We start from the raw sequence: 8,553 nt of genomic DNA, 5'->3' as shown, positions 1-8,553 counted from the left end.
CAAGTGCATGGATATCTGCTTCTTGGACATATTTATGAAATGCAAATGTAGCTCTAGAGGAATGGGCTGCAGCCAGTGCTTGCACTAAGAAGTATATGCCCCATCCACTTCAAGGTCTTTCCTGATGGCTGAAGGATCCAGTTTCAGCTGTTACCTACTGGTTGTGGAAGAGAATCCAGAGACACATCAGGTGACATACAGGGATTGTGAGGGTTTCACTAAGCCAAGTCCTCATTCCTGCAGCTGCACTTGAGACAGAACATCTGGTAACAAGGAAAATCACATATTTTAGTAATGTCTTACAACATGTGAATATACAGAGACTGTTTATCTTGTCATCAAGGGCATTCAGAAAATGTGAAATGTGTACAGACTTATTATTATTTAATTATTGTATAATTCTTCACCTTGCCTTCAATTGCTGAGAGTCTGCCTTCTACTCTGTCAGTATATTGGTTTTATATTTTATTCTGGCTTTATATTTTCATTGAGCTTTTCCTTTCCAAAGTTTCAATTTTTTTTATACAATTTCTATATTTTAAAAAAGTTTAATTTATATTCATTGATAGTGCCTGTGTATATCATTAAGATTATTCCATAAATGGATACATTATACCATGAATAAATTCATACCCTCATGGAATTCTCTTCCATATACTGTAATGTCTTCCTAATTTTATCTAAGTGTTTATTTCTACTCCTTTTTAATGTATTCAGTTTTTTCATGTCTAATTTGATTTCTTTGACTATTATTATAATCTTTCTTTGTCCAGGATTTTATCTGCTTCAATATCATTAAAGTCTATTCTTGTGAAATTTATTTTTTGAGAAGTCATGTTTCCTTGTTTTCCAGTAATTCTTGTATTTCTATATTTTGATTTGAAAATGTGGTGCCAAGATTGGTGACATGGCTGTGTGTTTTCTCACCTTGGCACCATGGGCATAGCTCTGTACCGAAATATTTGCCCAACATGATGATATCACATGGTACGGTCCCCACACCACCCAGAGGGGAGAGCACTTGCTTTAAAATGAACCATAGTTCACTGACACAGCTTTATTTAAATGCAGTAATGATTACTCAAACACTCCTCCACACCTCCAACAACCTTAGAGCCATTAAGGAGCAGGGGTACTGTGAGGAGAGGTAACATGATAGTAGTTAATAAGGGTAAAGGGAGAATGGAAACAGGAGAAATAACATAGTGAATGGAACATGGAATATAGGAGAATAAGATGGGCAGAGAAATGGAAAAGTAAATGGACAGGGGAATAAGAAAAAGAAGGGAATGAAGACGATCCAGGTAACAGTAAAGTGAGAAAGTACAAATAAGAGTTATTATAATAATATCCTGAAGGCAGAGAAAATACAACAATAAGTTATGATAATTAAGCAATGTAGAAGAGGGGCATAGAGAAAGAAAAAAGAAAAGAAAAGGAAACTAATATAATTAAATAAATGAAGAAAATGAAATGGAGGAAAGGAGAAAAGAGATGGGGAAGAAGAGACAACTGGAACGTGAAAGTGGTGGCTAAGGCCTGCAGTCCAAGTATTAGGTGGTCTGAGGAAGACAGAAAACAATCGTGGGACAGCCTGGGCCTTTGAGGAGAGTTCATCCCAAAAAGACAACAGTGTTATCCCAGAGAAACAATAAAAACAAAACCAATAATAAAATCAAGGAAGGACAAGACATAGCAAATAAATTGAATGTTAAAACTAAAATCATATCAGGGATGTAAAAGCAAAGGAGAAAGTAAAAAAAAATTATTAGAAAAACAATAACATTCTAAAACATGAATTGGTCACTCTTCTTTAAAATATCTCTGGAACATTGAACAATAGAAAGGAAAAAAGAGTGCAAACGTACAATTATTATTTCTTTTCAATAAGGAGAAGACATGGAGGCCATCCAGTCATCTATGGTGCCAATCTTGAGAGACCATTCCTTGCACTTATACAATGTCTAATTCCAAGTACTCTGTCTGACTGGAGTGGATATTTAGCTACATGAAGACAACAGATATTCATAGCACTTTTGTACAATATTAGTAAGATGGCAGATCAGAAAGCGGAAAGGAATTCCATTTGCAATGACTGAAAAATTTAAAAAAGCCCATTTAACAAAGGCAGGTTCTATTATTTATTTCATATTTTCTGATCAGTCAGTGTTTTGGTGGTATTTATTTTTGCCCTGGGAAAATAATACCCAGGAAAGGAGAAGGGGTAATGTTTTTGAAATCTGAGTGGTTGTAAGCACAGTCACTAAAAGACGAATACCATAGGGGCCACCTAGATGATGTTTCTAGAATAGGGGGTTTCAAAGACAGGAAGTGAGAGACCTGAAGGGCTGGGCACAGGGTGTGGCAGGTATTCCTTCTTGGACAATGCTTCAGGTTTGAAAAAAGGAGAAGAGTGCAGGTGATGTGTGGTGATGAGTGAGGCAATTTGATGTCACCAAACAGCACATATGAAAATGATTAATTTAGTACATTTTTTGGTGTTCATTGTACCATAGTTCCAAAAACTTACAACTTATGCATGAAAACTGAAAAGAAAAATACAGGGTCTCAGGAGAAGCTGGGCTTCTTCTGATACTAATGTGGGAAGAGGTTTGCTCTTACAGCTCCACTTAAAGAAACTTGTGCTGTATACTCAGCCCACAATTAAAGTCATGTACTCATTATTGGGCCCTCCACACATGTTGACAACTTCCAACCATGTCATTCAGAGAAAATGGTACCAGGACAAGGACTGTAATGTGGTCTAGGTGTAACACTGCCTGTATCCCAAAGCCAAGAGAAGCCATCAGCTCACATGTCTGTGGAAGAGCAGCCTGTCTGTTCCTTGCAAAGATATTATAAGTTGACATTATTCAACTTTCCAAAGATCACATGCTGACATTCTTGGCAACATGGATAAGCCAGTTGATTTTATGTATTGTGAAATCATCTGGACACACAGGGACAAGACTGCATGGTATTACTATATGTGGATAAAATCAGTTGAATTCCTGTATGTAGAGAGTGAAAGAGGTATTTCCAGAGTCTGTTGTGGGCATAAATGGGAGTTGATAGGATCATGGTGCAGTGTTTCCTTTTGCCAGGGCACACATTTCAATAACATATTGCTTAGAACTGATGCAATACATGGAAATGATGTAATGTATATTTCAAACTTTCTTGTAGAAAATATGCTCCGTGTTCTATCCACAAACATAATTAGATTGTTGAGGGGAAAAACATTTTAATTAGTCTGAAGTAATTAGTTAACAATGTAGACTTATGAAAATCTTTCCTCTTAACTAATAAGTGTAATAAAATCAGATTGTCAGGATTTACCGCAGTGTGACCAGGAAATTCAACCTTGTCCCTTATTGTACCTAATTGTAATTGTAGCTCATGATTTGGAATAAATGCAGACAATGGCCTGTGTGACTAGAAACCATATATGTGCATGATATACAGGCTCTTTAGGGTTTGAGTCAAATCCACAGAGTGACCATGGAGGGATTGACATATTAGATTAATCTTACAAAATGAGTGGGTTTGGTGTCTTAATGAGCGAAATTTCTAGATCCTCTTGATGGAGCTGATCTTAGACCCAGATGTACACAAGACACAAAAACACACACATATATGTGCAAATACATGTACATACACTATACACACTCAGGAAGACACATATATACATAGACAACAAACAAACACATGAACACAAGTACACACACACACACACGCACCACACATGCACACAAAATATCTCAGGCTGGCTAATATTAACTCCTCAGTTCAATGCAGTTTTAAATAGCATCATAAGTCAACCTATTATATATCTTTCTAACTGCACTCTAAAATCTTAAAGAAATTACTATTTCTTGTTAAGCTCTTTTATTCACAAAATAACCTATGAAACCTTGTATAATATCCCCCCTGCTATCTGGAGGCGTTTTGGTTTGAACATGGGACTTCATGTTTGCCAGATAGAAAATCCTAATGTTGCAGCCACTCTGTCAAAACTTTTTTTTGATTATTTTTGAGATAGGTTCTCATGAACTATTTGCCCACATCTTGCTGCTGATGCAATCCTCATGATCTCTTCTTCCTGAGTAGCTAGACTTATAGGTGTGAGCCATAAGCACCCAGCTACACATCCCCCATGTTAATATAAATCCCACTAAGCAAAGCCTGTAACATGTGACTCTCCCTTCAGAAGCCCTCATTCTCTCTTGAAGATGTACTTTCCTCTATGGTGAAACTTCCCCCTAATTCCTTAATTTATGTCATCATCAAATTCTTTCTCTGCCAGTGACAAGAACCTGGGGACTCTGTGTAGGTCTCTATATTCTTTTAGTCTTTGATGCTCCCCAGGCTTCACCACTGCCAACAACTCACAGAACCAAAAGCACAAGAACAAAAGTCAAAACAAATGAGTTGTCGTCCAGCTTTTTCACAGCACAGGAAGTTATTACAAAGCGAAGACAGCACACAGATTGTGTGAAAATTATTGAAAAACCTTCTCCTCATTAGCAGTCTGTGTTTAAATATATAATGAACTTTACTTAAACTAAAGAAAAAAGTAACTTAATTAATAAATGGTCAAGAGACTTAAATAAATATTTCACAAAGGAAAACATTTATATGTGTAAACCATTCATGAATAATACTCAAATTCTCTGGCTATCATGGAAATTAAAATCCCAGTGAGATTTTAAAATATGTTTCATCTGTGATAATAAAGGCATAATGAAGTACACTGAAACTTCGTAGAGCAGAAGGGTTAAGGGAGCATAATAGCGGGGTTAATATTAAATTACAACATATTTGTAGGCAAAATTTCATGACAAATTTCCTTTAACCGATCAATATGCACCAAAAAATGAAAAACAGTGATGTAAGACAGGTTTTATACGGGATGGGTGATAGTGGGAGGGGGAGAATGTGTCAAGAAGTAAAAGTTGGGTGACTCCAATTAATATACTTGAATTAAAAGAGAAAATGAAGCTTTTTGAAATTATTTTAAGTGGACCAGGCAGGGAGAAGTGAGAAAGTTGGTGGGGATGAAGCTACACAAAGTATCTTGCAAACACATATGGAAATGTCACAATAAATTACCCGTACAATTAATATATGCTAATACAAATCTCCAAAGAAAGAAAAAATCCAATTATCATAACTCATAAAAATCCACTAATGAGCACATGGTCACAGGGATAGGTAGCAATTTTGTCAAAATGATATGTGCGTTCACATGGACTAGAAGTACAATATTACTTACAGGTTCCAAGTAAGGAAAGTAATGTGAGTTTTCTTGAAATAAGGAATGGATCAAGGAAATGTGGTGACTTCATAAAATGGAATACTATTCAGCTTTGCATAGGAAGAAACACTGTCATTTTTGGCTATATGGATGAACCAGATGAGATTAGGGTAAATGCAATAAACTGGGCACTAAAAAGGTGGGATTCATGTAAGTAGAGAATAGAAGAGAGATTGGCAGAAGCTCCCATGGAGCAGGAAAGGGAGAGAATAGGAGCTTGGTGATTTGTTTCATTTTGACAGAGACACATATTTCAATAATCTATTGCATAAATGCTCATACAACACTTGGAAATGACATAATATATATGTCAAAATTTCTTAGTGGAAATATACTCAATGTTCTATATATCCATTATTACCTATCTATAATAAGGTAGGAGAGGTGAAGACAGCATTAATTAACCTATAGCAATTAGTTCACAAGGTAAACTTGACAATACCATAATTAGAAAATTCAACATTGCCCCTTATTCAACTGCTTGTGATTATACTTCAGGATCAGGATAAATGCAGTCACCTATCTGTGTGGCCAAGAATCACATTTCTTCATTATACACAGACTCTGCAGGGTGTAAGACACAGGCACGGAGTGAAAATGGAAGGATGGACATATGAGAGGGATTTTGGAGAATGAGTGGGGTTGGTGCATTGATAGTTAAATCTACAAGGGGTAGAAAGGAGCAGAGATTAGGTCTGTTGGATCTCAGTGGCAAAGGACAGATTTTGTCTCAATTCAGTTGTTGGCAGGTAAAGAAGATGGTGGAGTTAAGTTTGGTGGCATTCTCAGGACAGGAAAGAGTGTGGTGATGTTGTGTACTACCTATCTTCTCCTCATTTATCCCTATGAACAGTTTCCAGGTGGAAACTGAGGGAACCTGAAGGGCACAGTTTCCAGAGCTGCTATTACAGCCACTCCCTGAACAAGTGCCACGTGGGATGCAAGGGGTATTTCATCTCTGTGTGTGTCCTCCTTCCTCCCTCATGGGAAATCTGAGGCCTGTGCTCTCAGCTCACCTATAATATTTCATCCAAGGACCTGAAAGATGAATGGAGAATAGGAAACCCTGACCATCAAGGACCACAATGTGCACATGGAGCAGGAAGCTTAACAACCCAAGGAGCACAAGAACCTGAAGGTCAGAGGTTGGAATGTTTGAGAGATTGAGATGGCTGAGAATAGGTATTTACCTATCTGAGATAAGTGGCACAGGCAGGGGTGGTTATCCTGCACTCCACAGGTTCTTCCATAGAACTATTCCTGACTGTATTTAACAGTTCATATTGTCAGAATTGACCACCACAGCCTAAATGGCTTAAGAGCGGAAATATTTATTCACATTTCTGAATGCTGGAAGTCCAAAAGTCCAAGATGAAAGTGGCAGTGTGCTTGCTTCCTCGTATTCCCTCTCTCCCTGGTTCAGTGGTGGTCAAATGGTCACCTTTTATCTTGTCTTCTGTATGGAATACTCACAGACCTGTGTGTTGGATATCAGATTATATTACAATATTTGACTTTAACTAGTTGGTTAAATGCCAGAAGCCATATTAGGGTACATTTTCACTTAGGACATACCCACACAAATTTTGAAGGACACAGATCAGCCAACATAAATCTAGGAGAGATGAGAATCCTTGAGGTATTTTGTTTGCCAAGGACGGAACCGATGCATATGGGAATTGATGAAGGATGTGTTCCTAGTTACTGGGACCACATATCCTTAAATAGAAAATTCCATTTACTCTTGTATAGCCACAGTGAGAATGTTGCAAAACAGAAGACAAAACAGAGAAAGAGATGTCTGTTGTGGAATCTGAGGCCTTGAAGACTAGAGAAAACCACTGAGCCAAACAGAAAGTCCCTGACCCTTCTCCTTCCTGCACCAGATTGTAGGATAAAATCCAGGGCTGTAATGCAAAAACTTTCTTCAAAATAAAGTAGACTAACAGAGTGAAAAGACAATCTAAAATATGAGAAAATATTTGCAAAGACATGTCTGATTTTGGGTTAATATCTGGAACATGCAAGAAACTCAATCATTTGCTAGGAAACCAAAAACATAGTGCAAAAATGAGCAACAGCACTAAATAAGCGTTTCATGAACAGAGACATAAAAATGTCCAACAGGTGTGTGGAAAATGCTCACACAATCAATCATAGTCAGGGGACTGTAAATTAAAACTACAGTGAGATATAACCTTAAACCTTTTAGGGTACTCATTATGAAAAATTGAATGATAAAAAGGACAGTTGAGGATGTAGTGAAAAGTAACACTCATGCACTGTTACTGGGGATGAAAATTACTACATTCCTTATGGAAAAAATATGGAAGTTAATTAAAAACCCTAAAAACAAAATACCATAGGAATTATTAGTATTATATCTATATATATATATATATATATATCAAATATTAGAAATCAGTTTATGTAGGACACGACTTTTCACCCACGTTCACGACAGACTTACTCACAAAGGCCAAGACTTGTACTTAACCTAATCATCATTGAATGAAGTAATGGGAAAGTCAATTCAAGTCTACAGTACAGAGAATACTTTTAACCCTTGATAAAGTGTGAACTCTCTTTTTTGACAATATGACTAGATGTTGACTCTGTTATGTTAAGTGAAATAAGACAAAGATGGAAATACAAATCCCACATGGCAAATATTATTTCATCTATAGTGGAAGAGTCTATTCAAGAGAAACTTTGAGGACACTGTGCCTATGACTAATAACAATATATTGAACACTTGAATACTGCACAGTGACACGTAATTAAGAGTTCTCACATGAGAAACTATAAATATTATGAAAATATATGTTTTATAAGAAATACACATATTTTCATCTTTAGATATCTTATGAAAAAGGACTGGACACAAGCACAATTCCCTATAGAAGCAGAGGTCAGGCATACTATGAACTGGTCTTCCCTGTTCTATAACCTGTAGCGCACAACATGGTCCAACTGATCTTCAATACATGGTGCACTGTGGCCAGCCTTGTTCCCATGATTCGTTGTGCACAATGTGGTCCATCTGTTCCCATAACTTGTGATGGACAATGTGATTTTCTGTGTACTGAGAACCCATGGGTACACTGTTGCTGCATCTATTCTCATAACTCGTGATACACACAGTGGACACATTTGTTACCAGAACACATAATGCACACTGTGTCCCCATCTGTTCTCTTTAGCCATGATATAGACTGTGGGTCAATCAGGTCATA

The sequence above is a fragment of the Castor canadensis genome, chromosome 10 (assembly GCF_047511655.1).
Source record: "Castor canadensis chromosome 10, mCasCan1.hap1v2, whole genome shotgun sequence".
NCBI lineage: Eukaryota > Metazoa > Chordata > Mammalia > Rodentia > Castoridae > Castor > Castor canadensis.
The sequence above is the reverse complement of the archived record's forward strand: the minus strand, read 5'-3'. Positions refer to the sequence as shown.